The following is a 27,379-nucleotide window of genomic DNA, read 5'->3' on the forward strand; positions in this document are numbered from 1 at the left end:
GATTTTAACGAGGTACCCAATTCAGGGAATGTAGCCAATGTGTTTACACGCATCGGACAGCCAATGTGCTCCGACGTGCGGCTCCTCTTGCTGGCACTGCACCAGAATGGAAGTTTTCGTTGCTTCATGCACGATCAACACTATGAATTGAGTTAACTTGATGGTTATCTTCGCTGCTTATTGAACAAGCATTCTATAGGATACAGTAAATAAAAAAGGATCAGATTGCAATGTCGAAGGATCTATAGATGTCTCGATGTAAGATTTATGTGTGTTGAAGAGTTGTTAACATGTTCCATCTGCTGGTTGCTTCATCACTGAGTCATTGCTTTGCCGCGAGTGCAGTAGCCTCATGTAAGGCTAAATAAATAAAAAATGCCAGTTGATGGTCTGGATTTTTTTTTTTTTAAACGGAGGATTATTTTTGAAATAATTTTTTTTTCTTCAAAATGGCCGCCAGCTTTTAGTACTTGACATGCTAGTTTTCTGTTCCCAAACAAATATAACGTGGGTCATATACCTGACACGTCATGTACACATTCACTAAGCCTATTAAAAATACAATCCTCAGTTCTAAATAAATATATAATAAATGTATGGTGAAATACAAAAAACCATACAAGAAGTGGGAGGGGGGAGATGGAGAAGATGGAGGGGGAAAAAGAGAGGAGGGAGGGGGGAGCAAGGCAGGGTGGGGAAAGGGAAGACAGTGAGAGATTCCCTTCCCTTTGTGTGCAGCCTTTTTGGCTGCTGGTTGCATCATTGGTTAGGGGCACAGCTGTTACCCATAAACTGGTGCTCATTTCACCAACCTTGGAAGGATGACAGGCTGAGTCAACCCTCCTGGTGTTAATTCAGCAGCCAACAGGACTCAAATTCAGGACCCGAGGATACAAAGTCACTACACTAACCACGAAGCCAACACCAGGCAGTGAGAGGAAGGGAAGGCAGATGTGCGGTGAAGCGTTAATTATGATTCATACTGTCTCATCAAAATGATTCTGCAGAGAATAACAGTGAAGATGAAAACAAAATAATGTTTGAAATCCATTTTCTACTGGTGATACTATATCTCACGGCCCAGAGACAAACACTGCCCGGACATGTCCGGAGATACACAGTCCGGAGACAAACACTGCCTGGAACACCACCCAGACACGTCCGGAGACAAACACTGCTCAGACATAACCGTCTGGATACATCCAGAGACAGAGAGAGAAAGGAGGGGAAGAGGTGTGGGAATATGGTGCTGCACTGCATTAGGAGGGGGTGGAGGGAAGATGAGAAAGATATATATATATATATATATATATATATATATATATATATATATATATATATATCTATATGTATGTATATATATATATATATATATATATATATATATATATATATATATATATATATATATATATATATATATATATATATATATATATATATATATATATATATATATATATATATATATATATATATATATATATATATATATATATATATATATATATATATATATATATATACATATACATACATACATACATGTGTATATATATATATATATATATATATATATATATATATTTATATATATATATACATACATATACATATATACATATGTATACAGCCTGGTGTTGGCGCAGTGGTTAGGGCAGCGGCTTGGGATCCAAAAGGTCCTGAGTTCAAGCCCCGTTGAGCCACTGAATTAATACACCAGGGGGTTGACTCAGCCTGTCATCCTTCCAAGGTCGGCGAAATGAGTACCAGTATACTGGGCCGGTGTATACCCCGGTTAAAATAGGTGTACCATATCCCTGTGTCGTAAGAGGCGACCAGGGTTGCGTCAGGAAGGGCATCCGGCGTAAAACCTGTGCCAAATCACAATGCGGATCATACGGATGATCTGCTGTGGCGACCCCTAACGGGAGCAGCCGAAAGAAGAAGAAGAAGATATATATATATATATATATATATATATATATATGTATATATATATATATACACATATATATATATGTATATATATATATATATATATATATATGTAGGAAAGTTAGCAGATAGAATACGTTATACTTCGTGAAACACACACACACACACACACACACACACACACACACACACACACACACACACACACACACACACACACACACACTTATTAGTGTAGATTGGCTATGCAATCTTTCCATATCGATCTACAGTAGACATTTAATACACAGACATACATATGTGGGATGTGGACTCACCAGCGCTCCCTGGTCCAACTCGGTGGAAGCTTAGCAGAAGTTATAAAAACTCAGCATCCACATGGGGAAAATGATTGATTCAATGAATAGTGCAAGAGTCGTACACGAAGATATGGATTTTTAAGTGGTGCAAACCGCTTCAATATACCGTATGTCCTTCCTTCCATCCGTCCATCAAAAATGAAGAAGAACCTTTATAATCCACCGTGTTTTGGAGGCATATCCACCGTGTTTTTAAATAACAAATAATTTTAATAAGGAGGCAGGTTCAAAAAGGAACCGGGCGGGGACGATCAACTGGTGTTTTTATTTATTTGGCCGAAGAGAAAACTTGACATGTGCACAGGCACACAATGGCCTGCTCTTCTCTTTCCAAGGGGTGATTGGTTAGGATTAGTCAACGAGTTAAATAAAGCATGTGGTGGATTACTCCTGTGGTTACAGCTGCATAATCTTTAGCCCGCACTCATGAAGGCAAAAACAGGGTAAAGCAATTGATCGCGTACAGTACATATGAAGAATGTACGTGTCTGCATTTAGTTAGTCCATTTTCTCTGCAACCGCTTGACGGATTGGCCCGAAATTTTCACAATAGATTGAAACTTGGCTCCTTTCCCATGGGGAATAAGTGTGATTTTTCGTAATGTCATAGGTGTCTTCGTTATGACGTCATAATTGCATACATAGGACGCTACATCCGATCAGTATGAAAATGTTTGAGTGTCATTTTGGGATAAATTTGTCAACAGAAAAAAAAAACAATATGATGCCATCGGTCACAGGGTTCAGCAGCTATTAATAATAAAAAAAACCTAAAAAAAAACCTTCTCCGAAACAGCTGAACAGATTGAGGTGAAACTTTACAGGTATGACTGCCTACCCATGAGAAACAAAAGGTTCCGCACCTATGACATCATATGTCACATGATATGGCAGCCATCTTGGATTTACCCTGAAAACTTTAAAAATCTCATCCAGAATGGCTGGTCAGATCGAGGGAAAACGTCACACGCATGTTCCCCAAGCCTTGGGAATACTCGTGTCATGAATAATTGATCGGTCACATGGTCTGGCAGCCATATTGGATTGAAGGAAAAGATTTCAAAAATTCTCTCTTGAACCGCTGCATCAATCGATGTGAAACGTAACAATTATAATCTGATAATGATGCGGAATATATGTTTTCAATTTCAACCTGATCGGAGGTATGATCTGGCAGGCAGAATTACTTAATTTTTATTGATCCGGGTTCTTTTTTATTTTTTTGGATAAGGCTCACTTGGCTGTGCCTGGATGGGTTTAAGGGTCGAGTCGTATCAGCTGAAATGCAAATCCTATCCAGGTTCCTCCTGATGACTTAATCTTTGCTTTTTCTTGTCCAGGTTCCTTCTAATGACTCCAGTGCAGGACTGTACCTATTTTATTTGGTCCTCCATTTGATTTGAATTTAATTTTTTTAATCCCATTCTGAATTCAAATGAATAAAGAGGACGTAATTTGTCAGGTATCTGATCAAAGTGGGGTTGCATCAAAGCGGGATGTGTTGGTACCTGGTCATCACTACCAGCAGTCATAAAGTGGCAGTTATAGTGTTAAGAGCGTACATCGAAAACCATTCAACAGAGGAAATGGAAACTTTACCACATGTTACATGAACATTTAATATCGCGCATATTACTTGTATGATGCACACTCCCTAAGAACTTACAGGGTGAATTGAACAAAGCCTAATACCCAGAGACAGTGTCACTTCCTAGCATTAGAAATTAGAATCATTGTAATCGCTTCAGCCTTTATTGTGCTCAGCTGGTGAAGTAAAGCGGAGAAGGAGAAGAAGAAGAAGAAGAAGAAGAAGAAGAAGAATGAGAAGAAGAAGAAGAAGAAGAAGAAGAATGAGAAGAAGAAGAAGAAGAAGAAGGAGAAGAAGAAGAAGAAGAAGGAGAAGGAGAAGAGGAAGGAGAAGGAGAAGAGGAAGAAGAAGGAGAAGGAGAGGGAGAAGAAGAAGAAGAAGAATGAGAAGAAGAAGAAGAAGAAGAATGAGAAGAAGAAGAAGAAGAAGAAGAAGAAGGAGAAGAAGAAGAAGAAGAAGAAGGAGAAGGAGAAGAGGAAGGAGAAGGAGAAGAGGAAGAAGAAGGAGAAGGAGAAGGAGAAGAAGAAGAAGGAGAAGGAGAAGAAGAAGAAGAATGAGAAGAAGAAGAAGAAGAAGGAGAAGAAGAAGAAGGAGAAGAAGAAGAAGGAGAAGAAGAAGGAGAAGAAGAAGGAGAAGAAGAAGAAGAAGAAGAGTATTTTGGCATTTTAACGATCTCCACATTTATACTTTAGCAATTTGTACACATTTACCTCAGAAGTGTAGATAGATACAATTACAAATTTGCCGCCAGAAGAGTGAGCTCACACCAAGTCCTTCTCAAGACTGCACGGATTAAGTATTCCATGAATAACATCCAGTAATTATTGTTCCAGGGGATGGGATGGATGAGCCTATGTCCGATGCTGTCCCAGCGCCAATTGTGCGATGGGAGGACAGAGGCCCTAGGTCCCATCCAGTCCACTGGGCCGAAGCCTGCAAGCTCGCCGAGCAGTTTTGGAAGCTTGTATTTAAGTTGAGAGCAAGGAGTAGAATTCTAGACTGCCACACTTTCAACTCAGGTGGCTTGCGACTTGACCAGTGTTGTTTCCAAAACGCGCATTCTATTCTAAATGTAGTTTTTATAACACAGCCCCATAGAACAATGGCACAAAGTCAAACACAATGAATTGCAATCAATTTACTCATGACGTCTCGGGACGGGGTATACTGAAGGCAAAAATGTACAAAAAGCAGGTCACATAGGTACTGTAACGATGGACTTAATTAATTACGTAGAACGCAGGCCACACAACCAATAACAGCACAACACACACGGACCCTCCACCAAGGGGCGCTGAGAGAGTGGGGAGGTGGCATAACTACCCTGGGGGCTGGGGCCCAGAACTATTAGGGGCCCGTAATTATTCCTTCAATGTTTATTGTTTTATATTTTGATTTTGACGATAAAACACTGAGGGCAACCTTTTATTTTGTGTTGATTCCCTGGCATGCCATGGGGAGTCACACCCTCCATTGTAAAATATGCTAGGATGGGTCTCTGGGAACAATTTAGATAATAATCATCACAGTAATGAGGTAAATGAACACAGTTGTGTTGACCACACCCCATCTGGATGAAATGGGTAAAGAAACAAATCCACATCTATACTAATAAGTGTGTGTGTGTCTCCTCAATAACTCCAAAACCATGAAACATAGCAGCCTGAAACTTTGTATGCACACAAAGAAAACTCCAAGGAAGTGCATGACAAAAAACTGGGTGTTTTGGTTAATTAAAACGCCCCGTTTGAAGACGATTCATGTCCTTATTTAATTATATCCTTTATCAGGTGCATCCCCGGCCACCTCGCTCTCTGGGGTTTTAAGGCGTATCATGGGATACCTCACTGGGGTCTGAAGCCGCCATGTTTGTTGGCCTGCTCAACCATGCTTTGACTTGCAACAGGCCGCAGCGATTTCTGAACGATAAAGTTAAATTTTTTTCACTTTCCTCACTGATATTATCGAATGCCTGTTCATCATCACTATGAATCACTATAGACATCATTTTTGTCAGTGCTGTAGCTTTCAAATTAGGAGCTTGGAGTGATTTCATGCATTATGTGATGCAATTTTACACGATCTACTCTCACAGACTAATTAAGGTATATCATAAAAATATATTTCGGTTTTGAGGATCGGATATCATCCGGCCTAAATAGGTGTCAGAATCTGGAGTGAAATCTGATAATTAAAAGAAATAATGAGTCTTATAACTAATATAAGCCAATATACCTATTTACTTTGAGCAAGCAAGGCTAAGGGATGTCCTTTCTCCATAGATACACAAGAAAATGTGAAATTTCCAAAGCATTAAACTTGTCTTTTTCTACTGTTTAGAGAATTATATTGAGTGAACAAAAAATTCAGGAACGTAACAAAATTAATCAGCTTCATTGAGTTAAAAGATTTAATGCATTCACTGTTTGACATTGCACTCTGTCCCCGAGATGGACTGCTTATCCATAGCGTCTGCCAGATCTGTTTCTATATTTTTGGAGGTTTCGTGATGTTTTCTCCAAGGAAAGCAAATCTGGTGAAAAACAGACGTTTTTAAATAATGTTATAATGTTTGTGTGGACCGTGAGCCAATATACCATGTGACGTGTGCACAGAGGAACAGGCAATGTGGTGGATTATCCGCAATGTTTATTTCATGGGCGATGAAACTTTGCGATGTTTCCAGGGATGCTCTATGTTAAACAGCAACTCTTTTTTGGATAAACTCATTATTTGAATGAATTCATTGAATTAATTTAACTGCTACAGGCGTGGTGAAGACCGGCTTCATAGTTAAAGGGATCTATGAAGCCTTTAACTATGAAGGCCTGTCACACCTTGACCCTGTCACACCTTGACCACCATATATATATATATATATATATATATATATATATATATATATATATATATATATATATATATATATATATATATATTATATATACATATCCTACATGATATGTATGCAGCCACAGCCTGGCCAGCCATTCCTAATCAACCATTTAATTGGAGTGCTTGCATGAGCACTAAAGCCACTTACCGAGCACCCTATAGTCAATAGCGGTACAGTTCGTGTCCCGATCAGGATGTACAGTTGGCAGTTGCTCCAAGGTAGAGGTACATAATTTACAAAGGTTGTAAGTTTCTCTTTGTGAGTTTCAAAGCAAAATATATTTGATATCACCCAATTCCTGAGCCATTTGCCATTATTAACGTGTTTTCTAAATTACAGAATCAATTTTTTTTCCACCCATCGCATGACGATTGGCAGCTGTTTATAAAGATTAATGTTTATGCACATCTCCTTGAAACATCAATAATGCAATGTTGTTTATATAATTTGTTGATCGAAACACTCCAAAACGAGGGTGAAAGCTACTCAAAGTTTTTGGGTTGTATACAGTATGTACTGTAGTCGGTAACCACACTGACTCCAATCCTGAAGCATTGCCAATATCGGCCAAGCACTAATACAGTGTGTGTGTGTGTGTGTATAAAGCATAACATTTTCTCGCTGCTAACTCGCCTTCCCCCACCCGTGTCTCTCTCTCTCTCTCTCTCTCTCTCTCTCTCTCTCTCTCTCTCTCTCTCTCTCTCTCTCTCTCTCTCTCTCTCTCTCTCTCTCTCTCTCTGTCTCTGTCTCTCTGTCTCTCTGTCTCTCTGTCTCTCTGTCTCTCTGTCTCTCTGTCTCTCTGTCTCTCTGTCTCTCTGTCTCTCTGTCTCTCTGTCTCTCTGTCTCTCTGTCTCTCTGTCTCTCTGTCTCTCTCTCTCTCTCTCTCTGTCCCATCCTCGCTCCACCCCTGTCGAATGCAGAGCAGCACCCTCCCACACTTCTTTCCTCTCTCCCTCCTCTCTCCAAACGTGTCCGGGTAGTGATTATGTCCGGATGGGAGTTTGTCTCTGGACTTGTCCAGACAGAAGTTTGTCTCTCGATGTGTCCGAGTGGTGTTTGCCTTTGGAAGTGTCTGTGTTTGCCTCCAGACAGCTTAGCTCTGGACGCGTCCAGGCAGTACTTATGTCCAGACTTGAGTTTGTCTCTGTATGTGTCTGGACAAGAGTTTGTCTCTGGATGCGTCTGGGCGGTGTTTGTCTCTGGACGTGTCCGGACAGGAGCTTTTCTCCGGATGTGTCTGAGCGGTGTTTTTGGCTCCGGACAGCTTAGCTCCAGACGTGTCCGAACGGTGTTTGTCTCCGGCCAGTTTAGCTCCGGATGCGGCCGGATGGTGTTTGTCTCTGAAAGTGTCTGGACGGTGTTTATGTCTGGATGCGAGTTTGTCTCTGGACGTGTCCGTGCAGTGTTTGTCTCTGGACAGCTTGGCTCCGGCCACATCTGGGTGGTGTTTATCTCCGGACGTGTCCTGGCAGTGTTTGTCTCCGAACATGTCTGGGTGGGAGTTTTTCTCCAGACATATCCCAGCAGTGTTTGTCTCCAGACAACTTAGCTCCAGACATGTCCAGGCGGTGTTTGTCTCCAAACATGTCCGGACTGTGTTCGTCTCCAGACGCTTCTGGGTGGTGGTTGTCTCTGCGCGGTATTTGTTGTATGACCAGTAGAAAATAAATTTCAGACATTATTTTGTTTCATTCTTCACTATTATTGGATGCAGAAGCATTTTTATGAGACAGTATGAATCGTAATTAACACTCCACTGCACGTCTGCCTTCCCTTCCTCTCACCTCTCGCTGCCTTCCCTTCCCCCACCACTCCTCACTCTCCCACTCTCACTCCCTCCTCGCTCCTTCACCCCTCCTTACTTTCCCTCCCTCCTCACTCCTTCCTCCCCTCTCTCTCCACCCCCACTCCACCTTATTTTTCTCCCACCCACCTGTTGCATTCCCATCAGCAAAGATGGGTGGTATTTGCTAGTATTGGAATAAGTATAACACCCACAATTTCCCTTTAAAGGTCCACAGACACAGACTATAAAGGCACTCAGTAGAGCGCATACCAATGCCATGTAATGCCTGATCCACGAGAACATATCGGGCCCAATACATTTTTGAAATATCATGCTATACAGTTCAATATCGTTTTGGCCCTATCTCTCAATGGGGAAGAATCACTTTAGAAATTAAATAATTCTCGTATCCAGATCCAGATTCGGATCTTCACCAAAATCGAATCAATTCGTCCTGGCCACACACCCAACCTGTCCACCAAGTTTTGTCTGAATCCGTCCACAACTTTTTGAGATATTCTGTTATATATCAGTTCAGACCAATCTCTCAATGGTGAAGAATCATTTAAAAAAATTATCAGATCAGGATCGGGATCCGGATCTTCACCAAAATCGAAACAGTTCTTCCTTGTCATGCACCCAACATGCCCATCAAGTTTCATCTGAATCTGTCCACAATTTTTTGAGATAGCATGATCTATATCATTTTTGGCCCTATTTCTCAATGGTGAAGCATCACTTAAAAAATTATAGTAGTCGGATCCGGATCCGGATCTTCACCAAAATCTCAATTAGTCCTTGTCACACACCCAACCTGTCCACAAAATTTCATCCGGATCCGTCTGCAACTTTTTGAGATATCCTGCACACAGACAAACAGACAAACAAAAAAACAGACACACAATCAGAGAGAAAGGGGTGAAAACATAACTTCCCTCACCTTCGGTGGTGGAGGCAAATGTCATGTTTGATTTAATGAATAAATATGGCTTCACTTAACACTTTCTCATTGTTCTTTTCATGAATAAATATCTTGAAAGCAAGATTTAAATTTAACTTAGTGCCCTTTTACGCTCGATTGGCCACCCCCCCACCCCCCAAAAAGCTCGATTGGCCCCACCCCTCCCATGACGTCATTTCAACCTCAGGCTCAAACATGTACGGTCTGACAGCACCTTCTGCATAATGATTCCGACTGTCGTCATAAAATGGGGATTCTTGATCAGAAATTATTCGTCAAATTCACTTTCTGATGAGTCTGAAGTGAGTTGTGTGCCCAGTATCCATTGCACGCTGACAATATTTTCCTCGATTACTTCGTGGCAGTATATCTGGAATTTTTAGGGGTGGTACCCGACATGTTTGCTTTTTTTAACTGCAACACCTCAAAATAATTAATCACATCTATATAATCACATCAAAAATTTTTTTTTCTCTCTGTGTACCTTTAAATATGGCATGTGTTTCTGATGATGAAAAGAAGGAAACCACCATGTTGGTTGGTTTAAAACCAAAAAAATTGAAGGGGGCCTGGATGAAGGAGGCCCTACACTTTGCCCTGGGGCCCATGGCATTCTGGCTCTTGGCAGCCCTGCCTCTACCTAACCCAGGGTAAGGAAAGGGAAGCAAAGCAAGAAAGTGACATTTGCAAGGTATTAAAATAAAACGGGAGATAAAGAAGCGAAAGGAGTTCAGGCCTGTTTGAAAGGGAATTTTGGCGGCTTCATCCACGCTGGTGTGAGCGGCACTTGACATGGGGAAAAAAAAAAAAAAACAGAAAAAGAGAATTGTCCAGCTCTGCATCATCCTGACAGCTTGTCTTGAGTGCTCTCCGCAACTCTCCCTTCATCCGTCCTCTCAATCTCAAGGACAGCCGCTTCGAAGCAGGCTGCGACTCACGGAGAAACACAGCTCACTGAGGAGTTAATGGCCTCGCTTCACCACCAAAACACCACAGCTTGTTTCTTCTTCCTCTCTTCTCTCTCTTCATTCACTAATTATAATCAGTACCGCAAAACAGTGGCATTGTAAGACACGAAAACAGGAGAAACCCAAGATGCAATCACCACATAACTCCTTTGTTACAACATAATCGTCACTCATCCTGGCTGTCAAGCCTCAATGACAAGGCCTCAGACTTGACTTCCCCCCAGCCAAGTACATCACACAACACAGCCACAAGTCTATACCAAGGGAATTCAAAAATAATGACAAGCACCACTACATACCACACTATCAAAACAAGAAAGAGCCTAACAATAATAATCTTACCTAAAACTTAGGTTGTGAGATCTGCTCTGTTACGTCCTGCTCACTGAAGAGAATCATGCAGGAGTGTTCCATCCCACTTTCATGCTGGAACCCTTAATCCTCTCTTATGGACTCATCAATTCCACTTAGTGTTGGGGGGAAGGAGGGAGATGGACTGGTCCAAGTTGAGGGAAAACAAACTGGACCTACCAATAACTCAATGTTGCGCTCGGTCACATCAGATAATAATTCACTAAATCTGGATATTAAATGGTTGAAAGTTTGTCTCGCTTCTGGATCTTGCTTTATTCGGCAATACAAATGGGTCTGTGTTGCCCATCAGCTATAACTTGATTTGTTATAATATTGCTCCCTAGGCAGTGTCCAACGTATTGACATTTCACATACCCAAGCTTTGGGACAAGTTTTGACCCCGATTATTTGGCCATGAAAACACACTTCTTTTTTCGAGTTGTCCAATCATCAGCCATTCAAGATGTAAAACCAGCAGATTTCAACCATTCCCAGGTTGCTGATCAAGCTGTGCCAGAGCATTCCAACCTCCCACCAACTGGTGGATGGGACACTCTTCCACCAAGTGTTCTGTAGTTTGGGGCTCTCCACAATTGCAGGTTGCTGTGTCAGCCAGATTCCAGGTATGCATGGAAGCCTTAAAGTGTCTAATGCCTGGACACAGTCTGTTCAGGCAGCACCATCCCTGTCTTGGAAGTCTGCAGCCAGTTGGAGAGGTGGAAATGGGTGGCAGATTCTGCAGTCTGCCTTCAGGTTGCCTCTGTTTCCATTCCGAGAGGAGCCAATGTTGTCTGCTCTCTGGGCTTCCAGCCTCAATGTCAGACTGGGCTGCTCTGCTGAAAGGTTTCTGACTCTGAGTTGTTGAGTTTTCAGTGTTTCATGTATCTTGTTGTAGAGAAGATGAACTTCAGAGTCAGAAGTTTAAGTGCAGCATGGCTGGTTGCTGCTTCTCGCCTTAGGTGGTGAGGTGGGATGCCAGCGAGAAGAGGTAGGTGGTAGGTAGGTATCGGTCTGACGCAGCCATTGATGCCTCTTCGGGCAGAATTGAGATGGACATACAGTTTCGTTGTGTGCATGCTTCTATCCCAAGCAGAAACACAGTATTCTGCTGGAGCATTCACCAATGCCCGTGTGGTGGAATGTAGGGTTATTAAATCTGCTCCCCAGTTATGGCCTGCTAGTTTACTTAAGGCCCTGTCACACCTTGACATTTTAGCCAGCATATGGCAAGGTATCAAAATGTATGTAAAACGCTGGTGTACGCTGAACTATTGATGTTTTTTTTTCCAGTTTTGGACGTATTCATAACCAGTTGGACGTATGCATAACGTATTAGTAACGTACACAGAACGTTTCGATAACATATAGATAACATATCAACGAATGCTGAGCGTGTTGTCGGCGTTCACAACCTATGCCCAAAGATAGTCTAATTTATGCATAGCGCGGCAGCGTATCGCTGATGATCACGTGGCGTAGCCTATTAAAAGGCTGCGGCGCGACGATTCAAATCATAACCGCACTAGACATCGAAGTGTCAAGCCGCTGTCACACCTTGACATTTTAGCCAGCGTATGCAGACGTATGAAAAATTTGCCGAATACGCTGGCACACGTCGAATACGTTATGGGTAAGTTTTGTATACGTTAAGAGCACGCTGAAGCAAGCTGGCATACGTCGTAGTACGCCGAGTACGTCGACAAATTTTCAGCATGTTGAAAATTTTTTGACGTATACCAGCGTATGACACACGTTCCACATACGCTGGCCATAAGTTGTAGGCACGTTACGCAATCGTTGACACACGTTACTTGTAAGTTACTCATAAGTCGAAACACGTCGAGGTAATGTGTTCCAGACTTCCTGTTTTTTTTTCTTTTTATCTTGCCAAAACGAAGTTTTTACAAGATATGTTAGTCAGCTTGTATATTTTTTTTGTTTGTTTGTTTGTTTGTTTGTTTGTTTGCTTGTTTGTCTGTAATCACATATAAAAAATTCTGCAGAGCACAGTTATCATTGGAAATTTTTGTAACTTCGCATATCATAGGCCTATAGAGGTCCCTTTCAGTGCACAAAATTTTGAAGGTCAAGGTCAAAGGTCAAGGTCACTTTGTCACAAATCAGGGGAGTCGACGAAACCTTTTTTTTTTGAGTAATTTTGATCGGATCATCTTCAAACTTCATGGGAATATAGTTCATGGTCTGGCGCTCAGCTGATTAATTTTTGGTGGCGATTGGCCTTGACCTTCATGGTTAGCGCCTGAGGTCAAACATATTTGACCCCAAGGTCAAATTTTCAAGTTTTAGGAACCATATCGTGAAGTACCTCAAATTGAACAGCTCGATGAGTGCTTTCTAGATATGTCAAGCTTGAGACATTATGACGTCATTTGGTGACGTTATGAGGCAAACGCATATTTTTCATGGTTACTCTGTAGAACGATTCTCATCGGAATCTCTCGTAGGCAGATATTCCTCAAGGAGTCGCTCCTGGTGGATAGCAGCTCTGTTCACCTCAGTGTGACCTTAAAGAAGTCACACGTGGTCACCTTTTGGCAAGATACGGGTCACCCTGCGGGTGACATTGTTTTTATTTTATTTTTCCTTCGGTATGACTGTGATGTTGACACTTCGATTTCTAGTGTGGTTATGATTTAAATTGTTGAGCCGCAGCCTATTAATTACATTATATTATAAACGCACTAGAAATCGAAGTGTCAACATCACCGTCATACTGAAGAAAATAAAAAAATAAAAACCAGGGAGTCTGGAACACTGACGCTAAACATTACCTCGACGTGTTTCGACTTATGAGTAACTTACAAGTAACGTGTGTCGACGTGCATCAACGATCGCGTAACGTGCCTACAACATGTTACTCATCGGTTAGAAATAAGTTTCGGGTATGCTAAACATTACCTCGACATGTTTCGACTTATGAGTAACTTACAAGTAACGGGTCGACGTGTGTCAACGATCGCGTAACGTGCCTACAACTTATGGCCAGCGTTATGCGGAACGTGTGAGTCATACGCTGGCATACGTCGAAAAATTTCAAGCATGTTAAAATTTGTCAACGAGCTCGGTGTACTACGACGTATGCCAGCGTACTACGACGTATGCCAGCGTGCTCTTAACGTATATAAAACTTACCCAAAACGTATTCGACGTGTGCCAGCGTTTTAGACAAATTTTTCATATGTCGGCATACGCTGGCTAAATCGTCAAGGTGTGACAGGGCCTTTAGCAGGTTGACCATTGCTGCCATTTTTCCAGACACATCCTCAGCATGGTTGCGGAAAGTAAAGGCCCTGTCCAACTTAATACCAAGGTAGGTCGGTGTGTTGTTAAAAGGAATTAGAGTACCATTGAATCGAACTTGTAATTGTCCATTGGAGTCCTTGTTGCTCAGGTGAAAAGCTGAGCAGGTGTTCTTCTGCACTTTAAGACAAAGTCCTCACTGAAAGTAATACATGTGCATTGTGTAAATATTGCACGACAAGACCTGCTCTACGCCTTGAAAAGTGTCACAGGTCTTTAGGATGGTTAAGTCATCTGCATAGGCCAATTTCATACCAAAAGTGTGCAGCAGGTCAGCTGTATAGAGGTTGAAAAGTGCCGGATCAAGAACAGACCCTTGGGGGACACCATTCCTGAGTGTTGTGGTCTGTCTGGATAGTCCTTTATCAGCACCTGAAAACAGCAGTTGGAAATCATCTCATTCATGACTTGTAACAAACATCTGTCTTGAAGAGCATTATATTGGTTGAGAAGCAGGCCACTGTGCTCTCCTGTGTCATAGGCAGATGAGAGATCAATCATGAGTGCACCACATTTCCTGGCCTCAAAAGCATCCTCAATATGTTCTGTGACAGTCAGCCCCTGATCTTCTGCACTCCTGTTTTTCCTGAAACCTGCTTGTTCATTTACTTGTTTGGGAGAACTTGCTCAAGCAGTGGCTTAATCCTGTTCAGGATGACCAATTCGGCTTGTTGAACTTGGGGATAGCGACAACATTAGCTCTCTTACAGACCAGTGGGACTCGAGCTATGCTCATGAAAGTACACGAAGTACAATAACTAAACCAATCTGAACATGAGTGGGTTTTTTTTGTACTGTTGTAGAGAACCTTGGATGGATTGAGGTGCAGCAGCAGCACTCCAGTGTACTCAGGCAGGACTACACATCTACACCCTTAAATATAAGGTATATCTCATCATTATTATGCTGTCCTCAAGGAAAGATTATTATCGCTGTTTTATCATTATTATACTGGATACAAGAAAGAGTCATCATGCTGTATAACCATCCTTAAGTACAGTATAATTATCCTTTCATTGAGTACAGTATGAAGGTTATATCTGTCTTCTTCCATATTATATATCCTAACTATAATTCACACACCGGTGTTTGTTTGTTTGTCGCGCTACTCCTCCTGCAGTTTTGGGCCAATTACTTCCAGACTTGCTACATAGGATCAGCATGACCCCAATTATCTTTGCCGGTGGTCTTGGGGGGGGGGGAGGGTGAGGAGCAGAGATGCAAATTGTCCATGTAAATCGTGTAGTGCGTTTTGAATTATAAGTAGTAGGTATGTTTTGGCTTCATGCACATAACCCAGGTTATTATTATTATTATTATTTTGCCTATACAGAGTTCTCAGTTGACTATACACCACCCAAATAAAGGTATGAATCAGAAGAACGTGTTGCTTACTTGGAACAAGATCGCTCATAGGGCAGGTACTCTGTTAGTCTCTATAAAATGTAGTGTATATTTGTCTGCCCCCTTCATAATGACGGTTTGAGTTGGGTTTTAAAGGCCAATTTTTTTTTAACACGACTGTGTTCACTCCCATCTATTTCTTTGAGGATTAAAAAATTCGAAAATAATTTTCCATGAAAGAATAATTCAGTCTCTTCCATTGGAATTGTAGATGGTGACTTGCACACCGAACCTCAAGGGTGGTGTACAGATGTGTTTTTAAAACAACAATAAATACAAGGCGTACGGAGGTGAAATTTGCTTCACGTGATGTGCAACGTGCATGGGAGTAAAACGAGTGTTCATTTACGTCCGTAGGATGTCTAATAAATTAAGAAGATAGAAGAAGATATGAGCACACCTGACGCTAGGCCGAGGCTTCAGACTATGGCACGCTCATGAGGCTGCACCATCGAAATAAAACGTCCAGGAAAATAGAGAAAATATGATCACATTTGTACTTGTAGTGTTTTAAAATAACTCTTCTTGCTATGAAACATCATGTCTTCCAGTCTCCTTGAATAATTTAAAGAAAATAATTCCAACCCATCATTTTTGATGGGCTTTTATATGAATAGTATAATGTTCCTCACTCTAGTGCAGTACTGTAAACTGTTCTGCATACTGTGAAAGCAGATTTCTTTGTGTACCTTTTTTTCTTCTCGGAGATGTTGAAACCTTTCTTCTTTCTCGAAAACAGAATCCTACTGCAGTGACTCGTTCAGTTTTCTCTACATTTCTCAATAGTGGAATGTTCAGGGATGTGTTCCATTACCAGTCAGCTTGCTATCGCTTGCCAAGCCAGCTGCTTCTTATCAACCGTTTCGTTGGAATGCTTTCTTGAGTGCTGAAGCCACTAGGTGAGCACTCCACAAGCTGATTGGTGGTAATGGAACTCATGTGACTATTATTGGCCAAACAGTGGAGTCCTTTCAGCAAGCCAATCGGTGTTGTGGAGACAAGAGATGCTGAAAGCTTGTTTCAGGAGACTGTATCGCTCGAAGCACACTTTTCCATGCAATACTATTTCATTTCATTTCACGAGTTGCTCAATTCGTCAATATTTAATTGTGACTTTTGTTCTATCCTATCATGACCAATGAGTGAAGTGGATTTTAATTTGCTTGGTTGAACAGCCACACCGACAACAAATGAGTGCTCTTCTTTTTGTATTCGACGCCATCTTAAGGCTTTGATGGCTCGGAACGAAGGAATCCTTTCCTCTTCACCATTAACAGCTGGAGAGACGAAGTGAAGGATTTTTCATCAATCAGACTTCATTTACAACTTGTCATTGCGTTTTAACTGTGAGTTTTCTCTTTTTTTGGCCTGACTTAAACATCATCACCATAACCAGTACACTGAAAGGGAACATTACCACATTTACTTTGACCTCTTGCGACCAGATCTTCGGTGAGATCGGATTCTTGAGGCTTTAGGAGGTGAACATGTTCTTCCTCTATTGTTATCTTTATCTAACTGCAGTGAAAAGTGTAGAAGCATAATTTTGCCTTTGCTTTCATAATATGTGAATACTCTTTAGCTTTGGTTTAACGGGGTTTCCCAGCAGGGGTTTTGAGAAGTTTTACCGTGGCGTTTTAATAAAGAATTGACTGAATTCTAACGTCTCGGACGTCCTTTCTTCCACGCTTAAAAAGTATTTGTGTTGTGCTATACTTTTATCAAGGTGCCTTTGACCTGTGCAGCTGTCTGATTCACTGCATCTTATTGTTTTGTCTTCCCAATAATGCATGTGAAGTGATGAAGTCCAAACTTCGCTGTCCATGGCTCGTGTTTTTCAACCTTTGTAAAAGCACGTGACCGCAATGCACACCGCCCCTGTTGGATGGTGCTGTGCAGAAATCTTTTGCCTTGACTTACCTTTTACTAGGTTACACAAAGTGCTTATTCCTAAGTTGCCACATTAATGTTTTTTGGCCACACAGCAAAACATCTCTGAGGGAGGTGGGAATGCACAGAACTTCATGTAAGTTTTCATGGCTACAACCATGCAGCTTGTCAGGTCGAAGGACAAAACAGCATCCGGGTGAAGAGAACAAAAGGTAGTGTTACATACCCCTGTCGGGGAAGGTGGGTATCCTCTTCCCCTCCCTTGGATCCTGGGTCCTGGTTATAAGCACCTATATATAGAGTTCTCCCCCATGCCCCGTATGTCACACATTTACACACCTCTGGGCCAATTGCCCCAAAAATTTGCTGTATCACATGATTGTAACACTCAGTATGTCAATGTTACATTTAAAAAAAGTAATTCCTAATCAAATTGATGTTCAATTGGGCAGAGAGAGGAAGTGCAAGAGCAGCAGAGCAGGTTTTTAGGACATGTGAGCTGATGTCACCCAGTCCTTTTGCAGAGTCAGAGTCAAGCATTGCTAGAAACTTTTCCTCCTCTTCAGGTGCAAAAGACACAGAATTCATGAGGGCTTGGGTATGACTGGGAATGGTGGGTACAGATAGAGAGTGGGGTTAGGGACACAAGATTTTGAAGCAAAAACAGAAATGAGGTATTTGGCTTTCTTTAATAGACATCTGGGTCGGGCCTGAGGAGTCATGGATTCACTGGATCATGGGGTGTGGCGCTGTCGGTACCTGTGCAGAAGGATGAAAGTCCGAGTCTTCAGGTCCTTGGTGCTTCCAGTCTTGCTCTACAGAAGTGAGACGCAGACTCTGACCAGGGATCTGAGACAGAGACTTAACTCCTTTGGTACCAGGTCGCTTTGGAGAATCCTTGGCTATCACTGGTCAGACTTTGTGTCCAATGAGCGATTGCTGAGAGAGACTCATATGAGATTTGCTACCTGTATAGTCTGTGAGTGTCAGCTGCGGATGTATGGTATGTGGCTCATTTTCCTGACGCTGATCCTGCTCACCAGATTCTCTCAGCGAGGGAGCCTTGTGAGAGGAGGAGACCAACGGGCCGACCACGTGCCTCATGGTTGCAGCAGGTTGATCGGCATCTCAAGGAGATGGGGATGGGCCAGTCACCTGTCTGGTGGATGGCCAGACAGAGGTCCCTGGAGTACCAGTGGAAAGTGGACGCAGTCATGCATTGCTCTGGCGCATGCTCCCATACCTGGAATGACCTGGCCTTCTCACGAGTGGAGTTTGTTGTGGTGCCATTTGAAGTGAGGGAAGGGATGGAAGGGGAACCTACACTAGAGACAGACTTGAGAAGGTGCCACCAGGTTTTAGAGGAGGGAGACAAGTTTGAAAGTTCATTCTTGAGATTGGACAGATGTTTTTTTTCTTGCTCTCCTGTGGGTAGACACACACTTGTTGCGGGCTTTGTGGAATGATCTGAGGTTGCCTTCGGTTGTACTTACCTTCCAGAAGGAGAATGCTAGTTGTTTTAAAGCAACAGCCTCACCACAGGATTCAGAGTACCAAAAGTGGGAGGATGGGTAAGATAACTGAAGATGAGATGTGCTCTGGCGCATGCTCCCATACCTGACCTGACCTGAGATGGGATGAATCTGTGCATCAGAGAGAGCAGACATCTGTGGAAGAATTCCCAGGCTGAATTAATATTGGCGACGGTGGATATGGGAGACCAGTCCTGAAGTGTGACGGCTGCTTGCAGTCCATACCAATTTGCCTGAGTGAACTGCCAGACTCACTAGTGCAGAGGCTGTTCTTTGAGAGTGGCCAAAGAGATGTTGACCTTCAAAAGCACATGATCAGTTGAGCCAATTGGGGCAGAGGACAAACAAGATACATTGGCAGGGAAGTTTGTCATCACCAAATCCAGAAGGGAAGATTTGCCATTGGGAGAAATCTGCTGGGAAAGATCGCAGATTGAGTCAGACCGATGGAGTCCTTTGCAGAAGTGCCATGGCTGGTGAGAGAGGAACCAAAACCTAGCCAATTTGCATGGTGACAATTTAAATCACCCCTTATTGAGAAGAGAGAGTAAGGATGAGTGATCAAAAGTTGGTCCATGCCATCTGAGAGAGATGTAGACGGAGTCATCACTTTTTGATGGATGGAACAACACACAGACTAACATGAGGTGGGAGCGGAGGAGAACATAGCGAGCACGTTACCCGGATTTTATGGGTTAGACCCGTTTTGTTTCTAAAAACCTGCAGACCCATTTTAATGTGGTCAAAACCCATATTGAATGGAAAGTACAATCAATTTTGAAAACGCAATGTTTCACTTCCATTCGACTCAAAAGGATTGACACACACACATACTAATGGACATATAGTTGATGTCTAGCCTATTGACTGTGTGACGTCTTGAGCAACATGACCTCAAAAAAGGCCACGTCGACATCCTTCAGGATTCCGCATGCAGTATCACATCACTTCCGATCATGTCGACCATATTACCATCACCACGAATCACTCGATCTGTGCTTCCCAATTCGCTCTTCCACTTCTTGGTGATATTTATCAGTCCTTTCGAGTACATATTTTAAATGCCAGGAATTTATTTGATTCGGATTGTTTTCATTCATACAAGGGGTGTCCACAAATTACCAATTTAAAATTGTAATAAAAAATAATTAAATATTATACATGATACCATCTTATGACAAAGACCTAAGAGCTCACAAATGCTTTCTGCTTCTCCTTAATAGCGTTCCTTATCTCACTGCTCAACCACCCTGGCCTCTTTAAGCTTCCAGTTTTACACCTCATTGGAATGTACTTACTCTGCACTCAACACATTTGCTCCTTGAAGGTTTCCTATTTTTCTGATGCTGATTGTTCGACATTGTTAGCTTCTCCAAATCTACATCACCCGACTCTCTCCTCATACCCTCAAGGTTTACCTTCCTGAAATCTAATAGCCTTACTCTACTGTCCCAAACTATAACACTTTACAGAGTCCTTGTACACACACTGTTATGGTCCTTGATCCTAAATACTCTCCTACCTCCACCTCCTCCACCATATTGGGAATATGACTTAAAAGGAGGTTTAACACTGCACTCCCCTCGTGGGCTTATCTACAAACTGGGTTAAAAAGCAATCCTGGACTAAATCTCGGAAATCCTCATCTGCTCTGCCCTTTCCCTGTTCCTGGACCCAATCTATCCCTGGCAAGTCAAAATCCCCCATCATCAATGCTCTTCCATTTCCACATGCCCTTTTGAATTCTTCATGTACTCCTATTTCCTCCTCTTCCCTCACATCCAGAGCCCCATAAAAGCATCCCACCAGTATCTTACTGTTTTTATAATCTCTAATTTCTACCCATATGGAATCCTCAACATTAATTCCCTCCTTAATGTCACCCCTTTCTCTTGATGCAATGCTGTCTTTTACCCAGATTACTCCTCCTCCTCCTATTCTCTCCTTCCTCTCACACCGATACACTTTGTAGCCTTCTAATCCTGTCCTCCAGTTGCTCTCCTCCTTAAACCATGTCTCGCTTACTGCAACTATATCGTACTCTTCACGATCAATTTTGGCCTCAAGCTCTTCCATCTTATTATTTAAACTTCTGGCATTGGTATAGAATATGTTTAACTTTTCCCTTCCTGAAATTCCATTTTCCTGCTTGGTCTTACTAGTCACAATTACATCATCAGTTCCTTCCTTTATAGATTCCCTACCCTTCGCTGACCTGAAAAGGCAATCCCCACTGCAAACCTTGCTGCCCCCTTTCTATTTAGCATATGGCCAGCATTCTTGAAACACTCCCTTTGCCCCCAAAATGATTCCCACTGCTTCTTAATGCAAAACCTTCCTCCCAACACCGTTCTTAGAGCCGTAGGTTGACATCTATTGCTGTGCTCATAATTTATATTCCATTTCCTAATCTTGGGAGAATACCAGAAAACATTACCTCACAACCCTTTAATTTCAGCCACTTACTCAACATCCTGTGTCTATTTTTCAAAACCTCAAAGTCCACTTTCCCTAAATCATTTGCTCCTCAGTGTACCACAACCAACTTCTTCCTGCCATGACCTGATATGATGCCATTTAACCTTCCTCCAATGTCCCTGACTCTTGCTCCTTCGAAACTGCACACAACTCTATGTCTACGATCCTTCCTGCAAAATGATGAATCTCCATCTAGAATAATAAATGTGTGTGTGTGTGTGTGTGTGTGTGTGTGTGTGTGTGTGTGTGTGTGTGTGTGTGTGTGTGTGTGTGTGTGTGTGTGTGTGTGTGTGTGTGTGTGTGTGTGTGTGTGTGTGTGTGTCCTCCATAACTCCACAACCATGAAACCGAGCAGTCCAAAATTTTGCATGCATACGAAGGGAACTCCACGGGAGTGCATGAAGGAAAATTTGGTGTTTGGGGAAATGCAAACACCCCTTGTGAAGATAATTAATGGGGTGCTCATCATGAAAAAAAAAACAAAAAAGCCTCACCAACATGGCGGCGTGCCATTTTGGTCAGCCTGCTTTCACCTCGCAGAAGCTGCCATTTTGTTTCAGCCTGCTCAAATATTCCTTGACTTGGAACAGGCCACAGAAGCCTCTGGTGTACTTTTGAAGACTGAACAATGCGTCTTTCATCGTTAAATGAAGGTTCTGTTTTGAGGAAACAAAGGTACATTTTGACTTCATGCAGAGGAAATGAGGTAATGCACATTTTGTTCACAGTGATCGTGGTAGCGGTCTAATGCACACTGCCCAATGAAGGTATGTTCTCATAATGCAGAGGAAAGAAGATCGTGGAGTCTTTAATAAAAAGAATTAAACTTTTGTTTTTCGCCAAACTTTTCTTTCAAGGCTGGATCGTGTGCAAGTCGGGATTTATAAACAAACTGATGGACATGTAATTCACATATTATGTGAAGTAAATAAACAAAGGTGCAAAAGTCGACTTGGTGGTGAAATACTGAAATGCTTGCGTATGCAATTAATTAGTCGGGAGCTTATTTTTTTAATTTTAACGTCTTTAAGAAATTATTAATGTATGCGTACACTTTAAAGACGTTATGTACATGCACACTTTGAAATGTACATGTCCACTCTTGTACGCTCAACATCAACCTCTGAGTTTATGTACATTTTAAAAATAAAACGTGTTGTAAACTGAACAGGTACATTTTCATTACAACAAAAATCGTCATGATTAATTTTTGAAGTCTTTAATTTAAAAAAAAAAAAAACTGTCCTTTTGTCAGTGTTTTGTATGTGCTTTTTGCTGTCGGGATGTCCAGTGGTGTGTTCAGTTACCAAGCAGCAATCTAGTGCTTGCCAAGCCAGCCATTCCTTATCAATGGTTTTGAAGCTTGACAAGGATAAAAAAAATAAAGTCAAACACTGTGATAAAATGTGACGTGAAATCATCAGTGCTGAAGAAGGAACAGTGCTGACGAAGGCAGAAAGAGGAAAGAAAAGAGAAGAAAGGCAGAAAGAGGAAGGAGAAGAGAGACAGAGAGGAACACAGAAGAAGGAGGAAGATAGAAGAAGAACAATGAAAAAATAAAACAAAGAAGGAAGGAGAGGCAGATAGAAGAAGGAAGTTACAAGAAGGAAGAATGAAGTAGAAAAAGAAGAAAAAACAAAGTAATGAATAACAAAAATCCAGAGCAGCAGAAACTCCCCAACATCAAGAAGCAAGAGAAGAGGAAAAGCAAACACAGCAGCAATGGTTGCATTCTGCCCTCCCATACCTGTGATCTCCCAATCATTCTGTTGTACTTGAGTCGGCTGTTCGTTCAAGCTGGTTCAGAAAGATACAGTTCAAACCCATGAAACCTTTGTCGCTCCTGTGCGAAGTGGGGCAATCACCTGAAAATACAAAACACACAGAAAACAGTGCTCTGTGTTGAGGCTGAACGAAAGAGTTGAGGTGATGGCCATGTTTAACCCTCGAGCAGTCAAAGATCCTTGGGGGATTAAATATCACAGCAAAGCCAGCTTTGGTCTTATCTTATCGAAGCAACAGGTCATATTTGCTCTCTCCCACCTCTCTCCCCTCCACGAGTAAAGCGACGGGTGGCACTTGCTAGTATTTAATAGTTTAACCACCCACAAAACAGTCTCCCAGACCTCATTCCTACCCTCATTCCTCTCTATTGCTGCCCCTCACCACTACTGACACTCGCTACAACCTCACCATTGCCTGCACTCGCCACACCCTCACCACTGCCTGCACCCTCAACACTGCCTAAACTCGGACCCTCAACACTGCATGCACTCGTTACACCTTGAACACTATCTGCATTCGCTGCACCCTTAATACTGTCTGCATTTGCTGCACCCACAATACTGCCCGTACTCGCCGCATCCTCTCCACTGCCTCCACTCGCTGCACCCTCAACACTGCCAGCACTCATTACACCCACAACACTGCCTGCACTCCCTGCACCCCAACACTACCTGCAATAACTGCATCCTCTCCACTGCCTGCACTTGCTGCACCCTCACCAATGCCTGCTATTTCAATTTAATGTTATATTTTGAAAATGTATCGGAACATCAATCAGAAAACAAACCTATAGTTTAGCAGTACATTGGCTTTGAATTTGTCCCAATCATGCATGGCAGAGAGGAGTGAGATAATTTTTACTTTGTCTGCTTGTTTGGCAGTCCAACAAAATTGTAAACCCGAATAAGTAAAGAGCAAAGATGGAGTCATCACGAGGAACCTGGATAGGATTCAGGTTTCAGCCACGACTTCATTACCCTCAAACCCATCCAGGCGTAAAGTCAGTCTGACAGAAAATTTTCTGCAAGAATTCACTTCTCCTTAGAGATAGATAATGAAAGACACTTACTGTTTTTCAGGACATCATAAAGGACACAAACAACAGGCATGAAGAATGAATGTAATGCGTTAAATAAGGTGGTGTAAAAGACGCTGCAATCAACGGTGGTAAACTTCCAAAATGTTTTTTTTTTCCTACAACCTCTAAAATCCTTATTTCAATTTCAATTTAATTATATATTTGAACACTGGAGAACACAAATCTCCGTTTTTACACTTTCTAAAACCTTCCATCTAGCAGGACTTCGACAAAATATTACGCCATTTTACATCATCTCGACCATTCAAATTTTCCGCTCGCAGATCCCACACGTGTCTTTTATTTCTCAAGACTGTGTGGGGTAAGGTGTTCTATGAACTCTCAAGTTGGGAATCGAACCAATTGAATTTAATTATTTGGAATCCGGATGCAGAATGTTAATTAATATACAAAGGGTCCACATTCACCACAGGACTACAGCGAGTGTAAGTAGTTGTCGCACGATCCAGTTCGACCTCAAACAAGGAAATGAGGCAATTTGGCCCATTATTGCCCTGCTGCACTCCTGGGTTAATTTATGTTGTAGCTTCAAACATCAATCCTCTTGATGGTTTACTAAAGGTGACCCAACTTGATCTTGATCAGGTGACCCAACTTGTGTTAAATACACTGAACATCTGCCCCCAGAGGATTCTCTGCAAGCCGATTGTATATATCATGCAATTTAAAATGGAAAATGTTCAGGACGTCGAACAAAATGACCGGAGAGTATAGTCTGGCATATTGCCCCGACCTCGCTCTAAATACTTGGCTGCAAGAGGGGCACGATACGAGCTTTTGGTATGTGCCCTGCACGTCAAAATGATGTTGAACACTTTCTATAAATCAAACCTTGAAAACAAACGTACGTAATTGGCATAAACCCCAAAACAAAAAAATGACCACCTACCCCCCCCCTCCCAAAAAAAAATTTACAAAGTGAGTTAAATATGGTGAATACAACACACATCTCAGATATGGGGCTGCTGATCCTCTTTTTTCCCCCTCTATTTTTTTATTTATCATTATGTGACAATGGAGAAGTTGAACGAGTTGGAGCGAGGAGTTTACTGGAAGAATGCGAGCATTCTGAAGGAACTCTGGTGGATTAGAGGGCTTCGAGAGCAGAGGGGCCAAGACCCAGGGAGAGGTGGTGTAACGTGTCAGTGATGTGAGAATAACAGGCCTTCCTTCCGCTTCGGGCCTCATTGCAGGAGATTCCAGTAATGTTGAACTTCAGATTCTGCAGAATTCAGGAGAGACAGATGTAGTTTTGGGGTGGCAGCCCATTGGGGTTGTGCAGGACTCCACTGGGATCTGAACGAACACCTCGTAGACTCGGAGTAGTTCTGATTTATCAAGGAAAGACTTGGATTGATGGAGGATACCCAGTATGCGGCTGGCTTTGGAAGCCCGCGATGCTATTTGGTCAACCAAGGACAGGAGATAGGCTGATGGTGAGGCCTAGAAGTTCAAGAGACTGGACCTCGTACAGTGGCTGACTGTGGAAATAGGTAGATGGATGCGTTCGACGATCCTTCCGGAGCAACAGAGTAAGAATGTGAGATCGGTGGGGATTGAAGGATGTGGTCCAAATATCAGACCAGGATATGATAAATTCCAGATCAGTAGAGAGTGATTCAGTTGCCTGTACTCAGTGTTTACTGTATGACACCGTCTGTCCGATTGTTTGTCGTCAGGCTCTGCCGAAACGCTGTATATAGGCCGAAAGTCATTTTATGACTTGTAGGGTCAGCAGGATGCAAAAGCTCAGTAAATATGCGCACAGGTACATTCTTCACGCACTTCAAGCAAGGCACAACCAGGTGAAGTTCATGACGTCATAAAACGAGCCGCGTGTCCCATGCTGTTTCGTCGCAGTTTGTGCTAATTGATGACCTGCCATCCCTTTGGTCCTCCAGCGAAGTGGTGCACGTGTTTATAGCCACGGCGTTTCACACAACTCGTATTGTGCTGACGGCGACTCGTGAGGCCAAGCCCGTGATGATGCACGATGGAAAGGTGTGACCACGTGGTCGTCACAGGGAAAGCCGACGACGTGGGAACCGCTGCTATTTCCAGGCCTTGCGATGATCAAGCTGAGCATGTTTATTTATTTATTTATTTATTTATTTGTTGGCTTGTGTAATTATTTATTTATGTACTGGTCTCATTTATTATTTATGGTATTTGTTTTTACCTCGTCCTTTGTCTTATTTATTCATGCAATTATTTATTTGTCTATTTATTTATGTGACTTTTGTATTGATGTCTGTTTACATTTTTTTTTTAAATTTGTTATTTATTTTTATTTGTCTCTTTATTTAATTAAATTAATTCATTTTTATATTGCGGTATTATTTATTTTCCACTCGCATGACGCAACACAGGGAATGATACGTGTGCAATTGGATGAACTCACATTTAATTAATTGTTCAAACACTCCACCAACAGCTCATGTTTCTTCCCTCAAACGGTCAAATCCCATCACACGAAACCTCCCGATCATGATCCCCACGAGAGTCTGTTTCATGTTCCACGTTCACGGTTCGGTTCGTACACGTGTGTCGTACGGGGGCTGTCCACCGCAATTTGAATCCCCAACGGCTTACCCTTTTGTGAAGGATACTACAGGAATGGATCGTTAATGTCCACGGACGGATGCAGTACGGTAGTCAACACACTCCTAATATGGGCATGTTCCGCGAATGCGTGGATACGTCACAAACGCACGTGTGACGTCAGTCCATCCTCGTTCGCTCTTCTCATTATTATTCCCGTGAAGCTCTGCAGTTGCAAACAGCCCGGAGGGTGCAGGAGAGAACGTGAATAGACAGACTTTTATGCGGTACTCTGTGAATCACTTGTAAAAACCACAATGGTCAATGACGAGTTGATTCAGTTCGCATGCTCGTGAGGTCTTCCAATCCAGAACCGAATGTCCTTGGCACCTTGGCGGATTGTTGGTTTAAGCTTTTGTCTCACCTGAATGGCAACGCTCTTTTTTCGGTTTTGTCTCACTATTTCAGAATGTGCATTT

At 42.2% G+C, this 27,379-nt stretch overlaps 1 long non-coding RNA gene across 1 annotated transcript in view; it reads right to left on the reverse strand.

Moving 5' to 3' along the window:
- Positions 1-27,035, reverse strand: part of LOC147028689 (uncharacterized) — a 39,961-nt gene extending 12,926 nt beyond the window's left edge. Inside the window, exons 1-2 of the long non-coding RNA XR_015057670.1 lie at positions 26,952-27,035; positions 23,223-23,340 (exon numbers count right to left, since the gene is read on the reverse strand). This is a non-coding gene — a long non-coding RNA (uncharacterized LOC147028689). The remainder of the gene's footprint in view (positions 1-23,222; positions 23,341-26,951) is intronic.
- Positions 27,036-27,379: the final 344 nt, after the last annotated feature.

The sequence above is a fragment of the Eptatretus burgeri genome, chromosome 4 (genome assembly GCF_056783735.1).
Source record: "Eptatretus burgeri isolate ZD-2024b chromosome 4, Ebu_testis_v1, whole genome shotgun sequence".
Taxonomy (NCBI): Eukaryota; Metazoa; Chordata; class Myxini; order Myxiniformes; family Myxinidae; genus Eptatretus; species Eptatretus burgeri.